The following is a 19263-nucleotide window of genomic DNA, read 5'->3' as shown; positions in this document are numbered from 1 at the left end:
GGGATTTGTCGATCAGTGGTGAACTTTGATAGTGTTGTGTCAAGGATTGATACTAGAATTCTACTTGTTCTACTAGACTATTATGCTGTAGACACATGGAAAGACGAATTCGTAAACTTTGTTCTAAGAAGTAAGAGGGCAAACTGGATCGTCTTCAATGCACTTTTGCTCTTATCATTTGCAGATCATGGCATTGTTGATAGATTTAGCACAGAAGTAGATGCAAAGCAGAATTACAGACCGATGCCACCATTTCGGTTCAACGAAACGCCTAGACGAAATGCAAAGTGTTTCGGGGACATTTATGCAGCGATTGGCACTCGTAACCGCAATAAAAGTACATAAACTTGAATATTTGCCTTGTTGTATTTTTAACGAACAAGACTGATTGTCACAGTAATTTGCCCAATGCTGTGCAGCCAGTAGCCCTCATATTGTTCAAAAAAATAGCCAAAACCCTAACCGCACCTAACCTCACCTAACTTCTCCTAGCCATACACCTGGGACCACACACCACCAAAGCCGATTTCGTTTTGGAAAAATGTTCAAGACTGTAGGTGAATGCCATTAATTTTCCCAAGGTTAGACAGTTAATGCCCCTCGTTACATGTTGTGAAAAAACATAAAGCTAGTTGATAATTAGCCTTAAGTAAAAGTAACGGTACATAATTACTGTGTTTATCGTTTTATCGCTAAGACAAATTTAGAACAACTTCACAGTTTTTTAACATTTTTCTTAACAAGTTGACCTCGAACAACTTGTCCTAGCCCTTCATCGAGGACCAGATGCATCAAGAGCCGATTTCACTTTGGTTTTTCGTTACATTAAGGTTCCACCGTTTGTGGTATTATCAACTGCCTTTCTTTTTTTTCGCCACGAAATATTGCTTAATTTTGTTCAATTTCATTTTCTTTTAAACCGTGGAATATTCGTATGTTCCCCTCGGGTTAGGAAATCGTGGAGTATGGACGATGTTATTCTTAGCAACTTCACTCTTGTGATTTTCATGTGGTTGCTTCTATTCGCTTACTTGGAATGGAACTTATTTACATGATTTGCAAATGTAAATTCTTCAAAGGGTATGGTATCTTAGTCTATACTATTTCAGGTCAGTTGTGCAGTTCGTTCTTCAACTTATATTAATACATTCGGGGGTTTTAGAGAAGAGAAGCCCCTTTTCCCTTTTAATGGGTGCCTTTTTCGGCTTTACATAACAAAAGGTTACCCAAACCTTTGGAAGTAATTAGTATTTTCTTCACGTTTATCCATACTTTCAAAATTTATCAATATTTTGAAAGATAATTCTCATTTTTCATCTTTTTACGTTTTATTGCAAAATCGGTATATCAACCCAAAATAAAGACAATGGGGAGATCCGTGGATTTTCAGCCCAAGAGTTCTTGGACAAAAAGGAAATCTCTACCCAGGGAAACCCCTTTGCAGAGTAGTCAAATTCCCTTTAATTTAAATTTTAATTTTATTTATGCAAGTTTGTAAAATATACAACACATTTGTTTTTTAAAAATTTTTTTTTCGACAAGGTAGAAAAGTAAATCATTTAATCGAAAAGGGTTCTTCTACTCTAGGATTATGGTTGTTGCTACAATAAGACGTTTTAACCCGTCTTGGGTAATAAAGTTTGCATTCAGCCCCGAGCCACTATCATTGGCAAAGGACAGTGTAATTAAGCTAAAGGTCCCCAATGGGAATAGTTAGAAAAAAAATTCTACTTCGTTATTGACTTACCTTCTCAACTGATTTGTTGAACTAGCGAAGAACCCAAACCGGCAAATACCCCTAAAAGACGTTGTTACCCTTTTAATTTTGTTTGAACAGTAAGTATTGTTAAGTTTGATTTAAAACTTTTTAAGATTATTTGTCAGTTAAATTTGGCGTTGGCAGCCGTTATGCCCCGGTGAAGTTCGCAAAAAACCCGTTATTTTTCATTTTCTGGCACATTGCTGCAGCTTTGGGAAATTTTTTGGCCCCCGCCGGGTGAAGGAAAAACATTGTGATTCTGCAAACAGTACCCCCCCAAACGAAAGTAATTGCGGGCAAATCATTTTTTGGGGGGAAAAAAGAAAGCTTCATTAATTGTTTACTGTAAATTTTAAAAATTTCTGTTGTAAAAACATTAGGGCTGTTTTAGAAGCGACAATAGATTAAAAAACTTTGCACATTCAAAAACAGTGATCAAATATTATTAACCGGATGATTTTATTTTCCCTCTAGGTTGGGGACACTATTTTTTTTGCCTTCCCCCCGCCCGTCCGTCCGATTAAGTTTTTCCCCGGTTTCACGGGTAAAAGGATGGCCGGAATCCGACGAAACTTACAGGAGAAATCAGACAACCCCATATGCTTTTTCCGACACGTTACGCTTCGCTGCAAAAATGGACAGGAGAAAAAAAAAGAACTTTTGTCCGGCTTTAAGGCAAATGCTGGACAGATTTCGTTTTAAACTTCACGGAGTGCAATCCCAACCTAGTTCGCAATCTCCGGACCTTTCCGGGGGTTCGCGCAAAAAAAGGCCCGCCATAAAAAAGGGTTTAACATGGGGGGAAACATATGTTTTTGTGAAAAAAACCTTCTATTTTTCAAATTTTTGATTTATATAGAAAAAAAAAATTACCTGACTTTGACCACATATATTTTACTGGTGACTGAGCAGTAGCGTTTCTGGATATTTTTAAAACCCAAAGGGAAAATGCTTTTTTTTGTAAAAATGCGTTTTTTTAATAAACTTTTTCGGTTATGCTCTCTATAATTTTTTACCAAAAAAGGCAAAAGCTTCCAAATGTCACAAACACATTTGTCAATTTAAAAAACAATGCATTTAAAACTGGAATTCCCCTTTGAAAATAGAAGTCACCCATTTTAAAAGAGCTAAATTTTTTATATCCAGATTATAACTAATAACCATTTTTTTCCTTAATGCACAAAAACCCCACTTGAAATTATCGTTACTTTAAATTTTTAATAACAGACTGTGAAAAAAATACTTTCGTCCGAATAAAAATGAAAAAAAAACAAAAAAAAGAAAAAAACGTGTAAAGAAAAGAATTGCAAAGTAGCGGGAAAGTTTTAATTATTTAACGTTTTAATTTTAAAAACCCAAAAATACACGTGAGAAATATCGGTACTTTTTAAAAATTTGTTTATTTTTTTGTGTTCCCCCCGTTTAAAAGCCGTTGCTTGTTTGTAATCCCCGTCGTAGACCCGATGCGTACAAAAAACCCTTAAACCGATTTAAATTTTTTACTCAACCAACAAACCTTTTACTTCTTATATATAAATGGCCTTGACCCCCTATGGGCCTTCCCCTTTTAAAATAAAGCTTTTAAATTACAAATTCTTTTTTTTTTCCTCACCCAAAAAATGTTGATTTAGTTAACTACCCTCAACTGACTTTATAAAGACTTGCCCTTACATGATCTTTATTTCAATCTTTGAAAAAACATATTTTCCCCACGCCCACATCATGCAGTTTTGTTCATACTTTCACTTAAAAAAAAACACAAAGGGCCCTTTTATAGATGCATTGCCTTCAGATGCTAAACCCGATGCCCAAAAACACATTAATGGCTCGATTTTGTTCGTACTTCACCAAAACCGTGGCAAAAAACCCCAAATGGGCCCATATATAGGACATGACCCTTTGTCGGCGAACCGATTCCCAAAAGACCACATTAATGGCCGTTTGTAGTTTACACTCAAAACCTTGTGGCAGCCCCCAGACGACTATTTATTCATTGCCTTCTGGCTGCGAACCGTTTGCCAAAGACCCCATTAATGTATGCATTTTTTTGTCAATCAAGGGTTTGAGTGTGAGGGTGGCCCAGCCCCTTTTTAAAACCCTTATATCCCTATTGCTCCCAATTTTGTTTATTTTAAACATTAAAAGTGGGTGTCCTTTTTCTTACCCCTTCTTACTCATATTTTTTCGTGGGGCGGTTTTGCACCCGATAGTGTGTCATGGTTTTACTCCCAAAAATCATCCTTCCCTCCATTTTTTCCCCCACAAAAGCGAAAACTTTTGAAAGTGATTTTTGCATGGCACGGTTGCAAGTAGAAAACGGTATCGGCCATATGTGATTTTAATTTTTTGCTGCATTCAAACAAGACGCCCCTAATGGCCCCGAATCGCTCTGTGTTTCACAATTTCAAAAAAATTGATCATGGTAAATTTTGTAAAGTAGTGTTAAAAACAGTTTGGTAGAGGGTTTAAAAAAAAACCAATTTCAGTGTTCAAGTTTAAAAAAGCGAATGCAGGTTAAAATTTTTTCGATTTTAGTTGGAGCCCGAAAAAAACAAAAACGGGGAGAGAACTTTTTAAAAACTGGAAAAGAACCAAACTTGTGAAACCTCAAATGGGTTTATGACAAAAATTTTTTTTAAGCTATGTATTTTTTTGTTCTAATGGGCTCAAAAATGGGTTTCTGCCTTTATTTTAACAATTTTTACTATTATTTCATACTAGTAACTGGTAATTATTGAAAAAAAATTTTTAAATAAAACCGACAATCTATCACCTAACGGTTTTTAATGTTCCATCAAACAACGAGCAAACATTTGATTTTTTGAAACTTTGAAAAGGTTTTTGTTTCACACAAAAGGTTTTTGGGAATGTAAAGCAGAATTTAAAATTTTGAAACAAAAAAAAAGAAAAGTTTCCTAAAAACTTTAATCTGCAGTTTGATTTATGAAATGCGGCCCATAATATAGAAAAATTGCATATATTTAATGCTTGTTTTCAAAAAATAACTGAAAAAAAAAGAATAAAATAAATTTATTAAAACTAAAAAAAAATCACTGGGGGCAATAAGTGGTTAAGGTCGCTGACTTCGAATCACTTGCCCCACACCGATGTGGGTTCGAGCCTCACTCGGGGCGTTGAATTCTTCATGTGAGGAAGCTGTGGTTCTACCCAGGGGCCCGCTCGTGATGAAATAATGCACGGAGGGGCACCTGGGGTCTTCCTCCACCATCAAAGCTTGAAAGTCGCCATATGACCTATAATTGCGTCGGTGCGACGTTAAACCCAACAAAAAAAAATCACTGCATAACACATCAATTTATATTTGCCAACACGGGTAGACCATCTAGGATTGGTAAGTGTAAGGTAGTTGCATCAATATGGTGTAGTAAATTGATCTTTAGTACCTTTTCTAAAAAATAGATGGTCGTATTTTTTCAAATTTGAATTGTAAATATTACATAATATTGCCTACGATGCCTATCTACACATTGTCATTGAGATTTAGGAGGCCAAATTATTATGTAAATGTTGCCGTAAGCACAGTACTCGGTGTATATATAGTACTACAGTTTATACCATAGTTTTTCTACAATGCAAGACATTTATATTGAACAGAAACTGAAAAAATCACTGTTTAAAAAAGCTGGACATGATTCTTAGTATTATTTGTTCATCTGTGAATTTGTGATATATCTGTACCATAACTAACTGTAATTATGTCACTTCTTTTGTGGTAGCTGTTTTAAACAAATCAATGAATTATATTTAGGTATTGATTTTAAACGCTTGTAAATGATATTGAACAAATTCTCAGACAATACTGTATTATTTTGGCGCAAGTGTTAATATGTAATGATGCCAAAATATATGAACGCGTTCCAATTGAAATAGATTTAAGGCACATTTAGTACAGATAAGTTTATAAATACGGATGAATTAATTATTGTCTTTTTACAAACTATACAAATGAAATGACTCGGTCATATGAGAAATTTTTTTAGAGAGTGTATACGATCGGTTCATATCTTTAAATACTCTTTTTAGCTAAGATGCATTTTGAGAAGCTATTCTGCTGATTAATATACACAACAAATACAATCTCTTTTCAGTGTAAGGTTTAAATATGAATAAATTTGAAGGTCCAATATCCAGTTATATTGCTTGTCTTTGTTGAAATCATTCAATATATACATGTGTACTGTATTGTCATATATATCTTTGGCCAGAAACCAAAGAAACTACTTCAGCGAAGTTGATCACCAGAAACAAAAGTTTGATTTATTTTAACCTGAAAGGAACTTCGAGGCGGAAAAAGTTATCAATGTGTTTATGGACGTTTTCTAAAATGGACAAAAGCAGTTGTACATACATTTCCTTATCAAGAAATTCAGATAAATGAAATGTTGAATTTGCCAAAGCTTGACTGAAACATAAATCAGATGAAAAAAAAAAACAAGGTAGGAAAACTGAATTTCTATATATACATGTATATTTCAATATAGAAGAGGAAGAATAACAATGAAGACTTTCAGTTTCCTTTTCGGATATATAGTTTTCTTAACTACAGGGAATGGTCAGACTTACTCTCAATCAAAATCACTTTTACAAGATTTAATAACCAATTACTCTAAAGAAGTTTTACCGCGTACCGATCAGTCTAAAGTACTGAAAATTGACATATTTGTTACAGTGCATGCTATTTCAGAAATAGATCTTGTTAGAGGGTATAATTATGTCTCTAACTTTTTCTACCACCTGCATTTGGATAGATAAAATATTTACTTGGACACCGTCGAACTATGGGAGAATTAAATACACATACATTGGTCAATGTAGTGTTTGGACACCGAAACTATTTCTCGCGACTGGTATGGAATACCTTATTTTACGCAGTTATGAAAATCGTGTACACTATTCTTATACCGGACAAGCTTTGGAACCAACAGATACTGCCAAGAATTTATGTATCTTTTATGTCAGATACTGGCCCTTTGATAAACAAATATGTTATATAACAATTTTACCTGTAGATTACACAAACAGTGATGTTGACTTAGACCTGATACTGTCTGGCATTGCTACAGCGAATGTTATTTTGGGAGAATGGGACATTGAAGAAACTTTTGGACATAATGCTGTTTATAGGAACTTCAGTATTATAGTTTACACATTAAAATTGAAACGACAACCGACATTTTATTTTCTGACAATTATTCTTCCTATTACTTTTGTCGGCCTTCTTGCATCTTTCGTCTTTTTACTGCCTAGTGAATCAGGTGAACGAATAGGATTTTAAATTACGATAACGCTGTCTCTTGTCTTTTTGACAGTGATATCTGAGGAGATACCAAGATCAGTCAAGCCCATTTCATTGGTATGTGGATATGTTATGTCGCTGACAGTTTCAAGCATGATCATCATGATCAATTAATTACTGTTACCGGAAACTGTACACGCTTACTTCTGCAGCTTGTGACAGCGGAGTGGAGAATGATTCTCGAGTAAATTGTGATGAAACTTCAAAAAGCGATTCGGTTGTTAAAGAAACAGATCAGCATGATAGCGGTAGCTAGAAATTATAAGTAGAAATGCAGACTAAAAGTATGTCGGTAAATGACAGTGTGAATGACCCTATTTGGTAAATGGTTAGTCGGGCTTTGGAGAAGATTTTCTTTCTCATATCTGTATTGACAACGTTTATTCCATCTATTATATTCCTGTTGTATTTACCATCTGCGTCGCACTACAAAGAGACATATGATTTTTGACAATTTCTTTAACTTCAAATCATAATGCGTTGCACCTCTTTGCCACCACCCTCCCCCGCCAGGAATGATTTTCTTTCAACAAATTAAAGATAAATATACAATTTGAAAGGGTTCGACTTGTTGACCCTGAAACAAAGTGTCCAAAAAGAGAGCTTGGAAGGGAAGATGACTCCTAACTAGATATGACGAAATTAGTGCCGTGTAGCGGCTGTAAAAAGTCTCCCCGTACTTGGATTTAGTGTTGTTATATTTTCTGGTCCTTTGGGATCATAGAGTCCATTCAATATATGTGTAATAGAGTTCCGCTTAAGCCGGTGCTAGGGGCTGTGAGAGGTGTTGCACATTCCATTGCCTCAAATGAACAGACTCAATGAAACCGATTTCTACTATTATTCTGACTGGTTGCATTCTATGCTTCCAAAGGATCTATTTACAGATTTTATTTACTATCTGAGCTTTAGAAAATTGTGTTAACACTTGTAATGTCTTTTGTCGTTATGTATTTGCACTGAAATACATTGAAGTGTGTCTACAATCTATTTGAAGTCATCTAAAGACGCAAAAAAGAATGATTTTTATGTTCTTTTTTAGCATAGATTTTAATCATATCCTTTTGATATTTATCAAATTAGTAAAGACACGTCTTTTCTGAGCGAAATCAAGAAAACGTTCACCACAAATATTTCTTGCACAAGAGATAAGGTTGATGATGACAATGTTGAATTTTAATGCCTGTTTACTTAGTATTTCAAAAATATATAAACCTAACGTTTAGGACACTTCACACATACAAAGGTACCAACTTCTCTGTGCTTAGAGCGTATGAATTCCAGCTTTTATTTCATTTTGGACAAACGTAGCATTCATGTCAAGGACAATATATCTCCAAGCTGACATCAAACTTTGAAGTGACTAATATCCAATATTAGTGTAAACAGATGTTCTCAACGATGAAGTATTGAATGTATTGCATAGAAAGCGATGAAGAGTACTGGTTCAGTCGTGTTTAAACTTTATTTTTGGGTGCATTATTATATGGAGTGTCTGTGTAAAGACACTGTAGTTAATCATTTCAGAAAATTATGTTAATTGGATTGTGAGTGGGCGTAATATACGTTGTCATCTATACTAGCTTTTATTAGTGTTATGCATATATTTTGATCAATTGTCTAAATTTCTGGCTAATGCGAGTTACTTGGGTTGATCGTGAAACTAGAGCTAGAGCATTGCAATGTCCTTTTGGTATGGCAAGATTTGTGGTTCCTCACGTAGTGTAGAGTAGTAGCGTAGAAAAGGCATTGCCAAAATACTAAGGTAGTATCTTCATATCCTTGCTTAGTTTTACAGAACCTTGCTTAGTTCTCCACAGAATTGCTAAGGTATTTTTAGCCTGGCTAAGTTCTACATAGCTTTGCTTAAGTCTATGCAGTCGCGCTTATTTTCTAAGTATCCTTTCTCAATTGTTTATAGCCTTATTTGGTTCTCCATAGTCTTGCGTAGTTCTATATAGCCTTGACTAGTTATGCATAATCTTGCTTAATTCTGTACAATTTTCATTACATCTAAATAGCCTTCCTTAGTTATACATAGCCTAGCTTAATTTTGCATTTTACATAGCCATAAACGTGCTTAATTCTACTTAGTCTTACTTTGTTCTTTATATCTTGCATTATTTTCATAGCCTTGTTTGGTTATACATAGCCTGGTTTTGATATACATAACCTTTTTATGTCTACTAAGCCTTACTTACTTCTGTAATAGCCTTGCTAAGTTCTAATAAACCTTGCTTATTCATACATGGACTTCTTTGGTTTTATCGCCTTGGTAGTTTATTCTTCGCCTTGCTTAGTTACATGTAGCCTCGCTTAGTTCTGTTCAGCTTTGCTTATTTATACAAAGCCTTGTTTAGTTAATCATAAATTGGCTTAGTTCTATATAGTTTTGCTAATTATTTATAGCCTTCTTTAGTTATTTATATTACCTTGACAACATTGCTTTGTTATACATAGACTTGCTAGCTTTCATTTAGTCTTGGTATGTCAAACGCAGCATTGCTTAGACCTACAAAGCTTTGCTGTGTGCTACATACCGTTGCTTAGTTATACATAGCCTTACTTAGTTCTAAATAGACTTGTTTAATTATACAGTCTTGCTTAGTTCTACATAGCCATATCGTCAGTTACACATAGCCTTGCTTTGTTCAACAGAGGATTACTGAGTTGTGTAAAGCCTTGCGTAGTTATGCATGACCTTGCCTATTTTTGCATAGCCTTACTTAGATTTACATAGCCTTCTTTAGTTCTACTTTTAATTTCATGTAATAAAAGAAATGAAAGAAAACCCAGTTATTTCATAAGTTGTCATCGACTTCTGAAATTTCGACAAGTTGTGGACCGTTTTCTTATGGAAATACAACGTACACATTTGTTAATTTTGGTATATAGGTTTTGTAATCAATGTGCTAAAAAAAGAAGAAAATACGTTGTTTTTAAGTTTGGTCAAATGTTAAAGGTTCATAATAGCCTTTTTTTGAAATGTGACTGCTAAAATACTGTTAATATGTTGTTAAATCCTATTTGAAATATTTTTTTCTCATAAATTTGGCCAAGGTTTGAATATTGATGAACATAGAAGAACGTTTGTTTGGATTTATTGTGTTTGGTTCCCTCCCTTTATCTACGGCTCTAACAGTAAACATTCATGTGCAGTTTTAAAATTAGTGCTTTTCGGACTATGCAAATAATCTAATTGGACAGCTGTTTCAGTTGTTTTTAACATAGAATTAAGCCTTCTGGAACTTTAATTGATTATGACTGAATATGCATTTCTATTTTCGTTATCTTTGAAATACCTACTAATCAACATAGAGAGTAAAAAACTTGTCCCAAGTGAACCAGTTAGAACATTACTGAGAAGGATTTTTGAACAAAGAATTCTACATAATAATGTTATACAATACACGAAAATTGACACTGCATGCGATTGCTCCCATTGAATTTGGCAATATGTACGTTACTTTTGTTGTTTCTTTTGGCTACATTTGCCGAGTGGTTAAGTCTGCAGACGGATTATTTTCCCCCTGTAGGTTCACAATACCTAATTTGCTATGAACGTTTTAAAGTTGCTGGTTCTACCAAATGTTCCCTACATGACCCGTGTCTCAAGGACTATCAAGTCGGCATCTGTGCACCAAAGCTCCACAATCCATTTGTGAACCAACATGATGTCGTTGAAGCAAACATTAAAGCAAACAAGTAGAGCATATAGCTTATCTGAGTGCTTTGAAATATACAGACATTACTTTTGCCCGGTCGTGCGTCATCAAAATGGTGTCCCTGTTTTGCATGGAAATATGTTAAGAGTGCAGCTGGTAGCCATGTCAGTTCCAGACTATTACAAAAGATTTACAAGATAAGATCGTATTGTGAGACCAATCAAGTAATTATTTATTTTCGTCTATCAATGCTAACTCACTTGTGTAATAAGTCTTGCTGTCTTATATTCAGACTGGTACTTTGCATTATTTGTTACCTAATTCTAGCAAAAAGTTAATTGAAATGCTATTGCTTAAAGGTCAGGTTGGCACGATAAAATCAGATGTCAAAATAGGCAAATACGTAGTTAAGTCCGCAAAATATCTGTATATTTTCTTGATTGTCTGTTTACCTCATCAAGGGTATTTGCATAAAAACAAACGTTTTACATATTTACCCAGATTTAATGTCGTGCGAGAGTAAATCATATCATACCAGTTTTCGGCCAACACCAGTTAGCGTTATTGATATCAAACAATGCCCAATACCCATAGATTTCTGATCGTCCAGATGACATTTTTGGAGCGTTTGTGTGGGTTCGGTGGTTATCAGCAGGTTAAAAGTTGTTTCCATAATGATAACGGTCAAATTATATAACGGTTATTTGGCTGTGGTCAGCAGAAGGCTCTATTCATATTGCGGTTTGTAGGTAATATATATCGGTTATACTAATCTTTCATCTTTAAACCAATTTTGATCGATAATTGATGTACATCAGACGGTCAAATGTTTAAGTTTTTTTAACTGCGTCAACTTTGTAGTGCGTAGTCATGTAAATCGTTTAAAATAATGCATGCATGTTTGAAATTTTAAGAAATAGTTGTAACATTTCTCAAAACTCTTTAGAGCAGACTTAATTTGAATTTGCCCACCAGCTCAGAACACAGATATATGGATCGCGGGGTCGGTCGTGAGTTCGATCCTCGTGTGGAGCGTTTGTTTTCCGTGACGACTTGATACAAGACATTGTGTTTGAAATCATTCGTCCTCCACCTCTGATTTATGTGGGGAAGTTGGCAATTGCTTGCGGAGAACAAGTTTGTACTGGTAGAGAATCCAGGAACAGTGGTCAGGTTAACTGCCCGCCGTTACATTGCAGAAATGCTGTTGAAATACGGCGTTAAACTCAAAACAAAACAAAACAATTTGAATTTGGCATAGGTAAACTAATATATTGATACCGTTCTCCTTAATGGTGAACTGGGAGCATAGTTATGTACCTTGCTGTTTCCAGTATTAAGCTTTGAATAAGGTTGTGTATATTTGATTGTATGTATTATGATTGAAAATGATGTCACCAAATTGTAAACGTTTTCGACGTCATAAAACAAGTTTAACACTTAGTTTACAACACTTTTATTGTACACAAAGTTAACATAGAAACATGATGCAAACATAAGGAGGAAATAGTTTTGCTATTTATCTACTAGTCTGTATGTTACATAAGTGTAACTGCTTCAGAAAAGTTCTTCAAAAGGAGGTTCGAGCTGAAAAGCAGACAAAAAAAAATTAAAACCAATCTAATTTCAAAGAAATATAATTTTTCATGTTAAATGTCGGACATTCCTAAAAATTGGTCTAGAATACTACCTAACACTTGATACTAAATATTTCTGGAACTTCTGAATATTACTGGGCTCTGACAACTAATAATAATATAATAAGACTCTGGTGGTATTGGCTTTTATTGCCAGATTATTCACATATTGTCCCCTTCCAACTGCGACCGGTATTTTTATTTAACAACAGAGCATATTTCCCGTAGCGCTATGCCATTAAAAATTACGCGAATCTCCTTTTACCGTAGATTGTTTGCAATACATCTTAGTCTATTAGCAATTCTCAGAACAACTTTCCAAAACAGACAACTAAAATTAAAAGATAAATTCATTGGACATTTTTCAATCAAACCACTGACATTTAAAAATATATACCAAACAACCTTCCCAACCAGACCACTGACATTTAAAGATATATACCAAAGAACTTTCCCAACCAAACCACTGACATTTAAAGACATATACAAAAGAACATTCCCAACCAGACCACTAACATTTAAAGATATATACAAAAGAACATTCCCAACCAGACCACTGACATTTAAAGATATATACCAAAGAACTTTCCCAACCAGACCACTGACATTTAAAGATATATACCAAAGAACTTTCCCAACCAGACCACTAACATTTAAAGATATATACAAAAGAACATTCCCAACCAGACCACTGACATTTAAAGATATATACCAAAGAACTTTCCCAACCAGACCACTGACATTTAAAGATATATACAAAAGAACATTCCCAACCAGACCACTGACATTTAAAGATATATACCAAAGAACTTTCCCAACCCAAAGAACTTTCCCAACCAGACCACTGACATTTAAAGATGTATACGAAAGAACTTTCGCAACCAAACCACTGACATTTAAAGATATATACAAAAGAACATTCCCAAGCAGACCACTGACATTTAAAGATATATGCCAAAGAACTTCCCAACCAAACCACTGACATTTAAAGATATATATACCAAAGAACTTTCCCAACCAAACCACATACATTTAAAGTGCACCAAAACTTTAACCTGACATTCTAAGTATAAAAGGGGATAATTCATGAAATATTGGTTTGAGAGTAATGACTCTTATGCCAAATAATATAGGCGATAATGAGGAATATCTATTTTAGGCTTGAATTCTAGAGATAGAGTGAGAGTGCATCAAATTTTTAACCAAGGTGCGGACGCGAATGGATGCCGATGCCGGGGCGAGTGGGGTAGCTGTCCATTTACTTTGTATAGTTGAGCTTAAAACTTGGCATGTTGTATATTTGAATGTGTAGAATTTATATCATGGAATTCATTTAGTTTCACTACAATAGAATTCCGCCTATGCCGGTGCTAGGAGTTATTGCATGTTTCATTACCTCGTATATATAGACTAAATAAACCGCGTTTACTGCTATTTTGCTTCAATGTGTTATATTTTACCAAAATATCTACTCATCAATTTTGTTTACTATCTTATCGCTGTATTTACTGACAAAGACATAATAAACATTTATACTTGAAAGAAGGCATTGGACAGATACATTGGTTTACGTAATATATAGCATCTCCTCATCGGTGACTCACATCCCAACAAAATATGAAAGCTAACATGGTCTTTCATTGTCAGCAAGCAACATATGCCCCTACAGTTTAACAGTGACAAGAAGTTGGGGCACCAGTATCGTATGGGTACATATCTATTACTTTTGAGTGAATAAAAGTCATGCTCAACATAGTTTGGGTTTTCCTGCAATAAACTGTAGGCTTTCTTCAAAAACCCCATCTAGGAAATATTGAAGGAATAAAGATAAACATATATTCAAAATACTTTACGACTTTATTAGTATTTTTAGAAGAATATGTTTTATAAGAATAACAGTTCCAACAAAATCAAACCGTATCATTTTGGTGTCCCTTTCACATTATGGTGTACTGGTAAATACATAAGTTTTGGTTCAAACTTTTTCATCTAAAATGTTACATTGATGCATTATAGGTACAGCTGGGTCAATCACGTTTAAGCAACATTAATGTCATTTTGCATGTTATGTATGTTCTGTTTGAAATTCATTTAAAATAAAAAGAGTCATTACATATGAGAAATATAATCATGTTTTATGAAATTTTGATATTAACCCCTTTAATAAGAAAATATTCAAAAACATAATTTTTCTGTTGATTTCAAAATAACTGCAACTTTTTCATTTGTATTTGATTGATTTTGATTCTTTTTCAGCAAATTACCGAAAAGTAAGTTTTAAAACCTAGTGTAGCTTCCGATTTCATTCATTTACAATCTGTGTTGACTGCGCTACCAAGCTGTGGGAGTGTACGGACAGAGGGGTGGGGGAGGGGTAATGATAATTTTTAAAACTTGCATTTGTAATGAACCTCGACTTAGCATATAGTTATCGATGCATTTCTTTGACAAAAATGATACAATAGTTCTTAAACAGAGATTATTCCTGAGGCGAATTACGTTTAACTTACTTTTCATAGGAAAGAATGTGAATATAATAACGATTGTAATATATCTGTCAATGTTTTGCTATGACAGTTGTATATTTGCCGTCTCATTAACAACGCCAGTTTGTAGAAATATTATTACCTAGTTGATTGATTGGAAATAATTGCTTAAGCTACATTCAGTTTTAGAACTTGTTTGTTAGTTCGGATGGTTAAAATGTTCCAATATCTATCAATTGAAAATGTAAAGCTAGTATACGTAAGGCACCGCCTTTTTTATACGTTCTTATCAAACCATTACTTTTTATAAGATAATTACAAATATATTTCTATAAGGGATATAATTCTGTGCAATTGTTCTGTTTCTTATTTAAATAAATCTAAAATGAATAAAGGAAAAGTGAAATTTTTTATAAAATGTTGCTTAAATGTGATTGACTACCTTAACAACAATTATTTAATATTTCAAACTGTTTGATACAAGGTAAATAATTGTATAATAGTCGACAAGCATGTTGTTACAATAAATTTTCAGATATTTCTAGATATATCAGTTTTGATACAAAAATGCACATTACATAGACAAATGTACCTCTTAAAATCTTAATTTACAGGTATGAAATGATGTAATCGAATATAAAACTAGTTAACAAAAGAGATTAAGTAAAATAGATCTTTATTCAAACACTTGATCGGGCAGACAAAACTTATCTATATTTCTGTTCTTATGCAGGGTGTTCATGAACAAAACAAATGGGGGAGCCTTATGTAATATCTGTGACTTACTTTCTTACTTTTACACCTAATACTTTACAATAGACAGGGCTGCAGAAAATGACATAATAATGGCTTGATGATGTAATTTTTAATGTTATTATTTTCAACATGGCTTCCGCAGAAAAGAAATTAAAATATCATAGTTCTAGCCTATTTTTAAAGTCAACAAGGCTTTCAAGTCAAGGAAGTAATGAAGGTCATGGAAAAATCAAACAATTATTGAAAATGGTAATGACCAACAAACTTTCATCTGAAGCAATTAAACAACTGACAATGCTAAATGCAAGAGACGATCATCTGTCAGGAAAGCTTTTAGTGATGAATCTCACAATTATTTGTTTGACGCCGTAATGCATTTTTTTTGAAAACAAGAAGCCATGATTCTATTTGTCAGAACACTAGATATATTGAGGAGGGGGCGGAGGTGGCAATGCCTGACCAGTGGTTTATAAAGACTGCATATACTGTCCATAGGTCAATCAGGTTCTAGTACTGTATAAATGTAGGAAAAGAAATTAAATCCTTGTTGAAAAGGAAGAAGTCGGATAATATCACCGAGAACCCTCTTTTCAAGAACAAAGGAAGGTTTAATTTTCAGCAAGATGGAATGTCTATCCATAGCTCTGAACGTGTTCGGCAATGGTGTAAATACACTTTATAGCGAAGGGGAAGAATGGGCGGGGAACAGTCGAGATCTGAACATAACAGAAAATCTGTTCAGGTTACAGGGTGAAAAAAAGTCTTCTGATCCTGCACCAATGACAGTAGAAAGTCTAAGTTGGCAAGGAGATTAATTGGGACACTCTTTAATCACTGCTTTACAGCATGACAAACTGATTTAAACGGGTCATTGAAAATAAGGGAAGGCCACTCTCGTTACAAGAAGTTATTGAGTATTCTAATATGCTTGTCTCTGTTAAAACACTCTTACGCTAGAATGACGTCACGTTAACGTTTCGGTGACGTCAATGTTTTTGTTGCGACCAAGAAATAGCGCTACTATATTTTATCTTCTGTTTTAGATTAAGGGCATATTAAAATCGAAATAATTTATAGCACAAGCGTGTTCTAACACTATTAATACACTCGGATGGTAATACGTCGTTCAAATAATTTCACTCGGGCTGCGCCCTCGTGAAATTATTACGCCCGACGTATTACCACCCATCGTGCATAAAAAGTGTTAAAGCACTCTTTTGCTATAAATTATTTCTTAATTGTAAAATTTTATTTATACAAGTTCTGTATATGTGTCTGTTCTGGATTAAAATGGTAAAAGTTACATATCTTTACTTTATATCCCCATTTTGTTTGGACACCCTGTAGTCCATAGACTTACATTATAACTGTAATTTTATACGCTATATACAGACGCAGAATTTTTAGGCAGGTTATTATTAGAGTAATCTCAAAAGTATTAAAAGAAATAATAAGAGTTTAATTCATAACATTGATACAGATATTTATTTCATTCATAGTCATTATAAATTTGAGGACAATTAATATGACTCAAAATCCTTATGGAACCATCTTAAAAAGTTTGGTCTACCGTCCAAACAAGGTAAACCATCTAGTAATATTGGCTTGTCTATTGATAATAAACTGTGTTTTGACAAATCCATGATTGCTGAACGTTTTAATTCCTTTTATACTTCTATTGCTAGTAAGCTTGTTGCAAAATTACCAAAGGTCATTGATAAATTTGGTAGGAATTTTGTTTTTAATTTCTACTCATCAAAGGGAGTGAAACCAGATAGTTTCCGTTTTGGTATTGTATCTGAAAGTACTGTTTTAAAATATATTAAATCTCTTGGTACAAAAAAGGCCACTGGACTTGATGGTATTCCCTCAAGATTTGTGAAGGATTCCTGTGAAATTATTGCACATCCGTTGTCACATATTATTAACTTATCAATCATTCAAGGTGTTGTCCCTGATGATTTGAAATTAGCACGTGTAGTTCCACTTTACAAAAAGAATGATAAAACTGATGTTGGCAATTATCGCCCTGTTTCTATTCTATGTATTTTATCAAAGGTCTTAGAGAGAGTTATTTACGACCAAGTTGAAGGTTACCTGACAAGCAAGAATTTGTTGTATGATTATCAATCTGGTTTCAGACGCAAGTTCTCTACAGAGACTTGTCTCTTACATTTGACCGATTTTATACGATTTCAGATGGATAAATCTCATTTTGTTGGCATGGTGCTAATCGACCTACAGAAAGCATTTGATACTGTTAATCACACCATTCTTTTAACAAAGCTAGAAGCTCTTGGAATTGCAGAATCTTCTGTTAATTGGTTTTCTTCATATTTGTCCGACAGGCGCCAAATTGTAGATGTGACAGGGACGCATTCACCTTATGCTAACATATCTTGTGGAGTGCCTCAAGGCTCCATCCTTGACCCTCTTTTGTTTTTAATTTACGTGAATGACATGTCAGCTGTAGTCAAACACAAATTGTTATTATTATGACTCTGCAATTTTAGTTTCTGGAAAAAATAAAGAAGAAGTTGAATCCATACTCAGTTCAGAACTTGAAACAGTTAGTGAGTGGCTCATTTGTAACAAACTTTCACTACACTTGGGCAAAACTGAAGCTATATTATTTGGATCTAGGGGGAGGTTAAAATCGCAACCTAATCTAAATGTCACTTGCAATGGACATGCGATTCAGTCGAAAGGCTCAGTGAAATACTTGGGTGCTACAATTGATCAAAGTTTAACTTTTGAGTCTATGGTCATGTCAGTTATACAGAAAGTTAATTCTAGACTAAAATTTTTGTACAAAAATAAAGATTATCTCAACTTGCACACTAAAAAGCTATTAGTAAATTCTCTTATTCAGTGTCATTTTGATTATGCCTCTTCAGTATGGTTTTATTCAATTACCCAAGAGCTTTTTCCACAAGTCTTTCATTATAAAGTTAACTGTGATAACAATGTCTTCCTTTGTCAAACTGTTATTATTATTATAAGGACCACAATGGAAATAAGAGACATCTTTGTCCCTTTTTGTGTTATCCTTTGTGTATAATGTAGTTGGCATGGCAATATGGCATTATATTCAATTCATTTATGTTCTTTTACATATATGTTTTGATATCTATTTTACCATGTTTTGTATACATTTTATGCAGAAATAAATCTATCTATCTAAATTTAACGATAACTACTCACTCCCTGTTTGGATGAAAAAAACGAATACTTTCGTTAACTAAAATAATTGATATAAAATGTATATCTGTCAAGATCATGGAATACTACATCAGTTAACAGGTAAAGCTATTTTGACAACATAATCTATAAAAAAATCACAAGAGCTGATAAGAATATATAATAAAATGATATACAATTACACTATATTCATGTGACTCCGGCAAAAACATAATTAAAGTCGCGAAGATTAGCAGAAAACCGAACAAATAGTACTCCTCATTTAAAAATACCCAACGCAAATTTTTTATTCGATCACCTCTCATTGTAGCATAATAAATAGTAGCATCTACTATACACGGTTTGTGATTTAAGCTTACAAATGTTCCAGTCTCATTAAAAAGTAAAACACAAATATCAAAAAATATATAAAGAATGCATCCCCTAGAATATATATTTGCAA

This window comes from Mercenaria mercenaria, unplaced genomic scaffold (assembly GCF_021730395.1).
Source record: "Mercenaria mercenaria strain notata unplaced genomic scaffold, MADL_Memer_1 contig_3771, whole genome shotgun sequence".
Lineage (NCBI taxonomy): Eukaryota > Metazoa > Mollusca > Bivalvia > Venerida > Veneridae > Mercenaria > Mercenaria mercenaria.
This window is presented reverse-complemented; position numbering follows the sequence as displayed.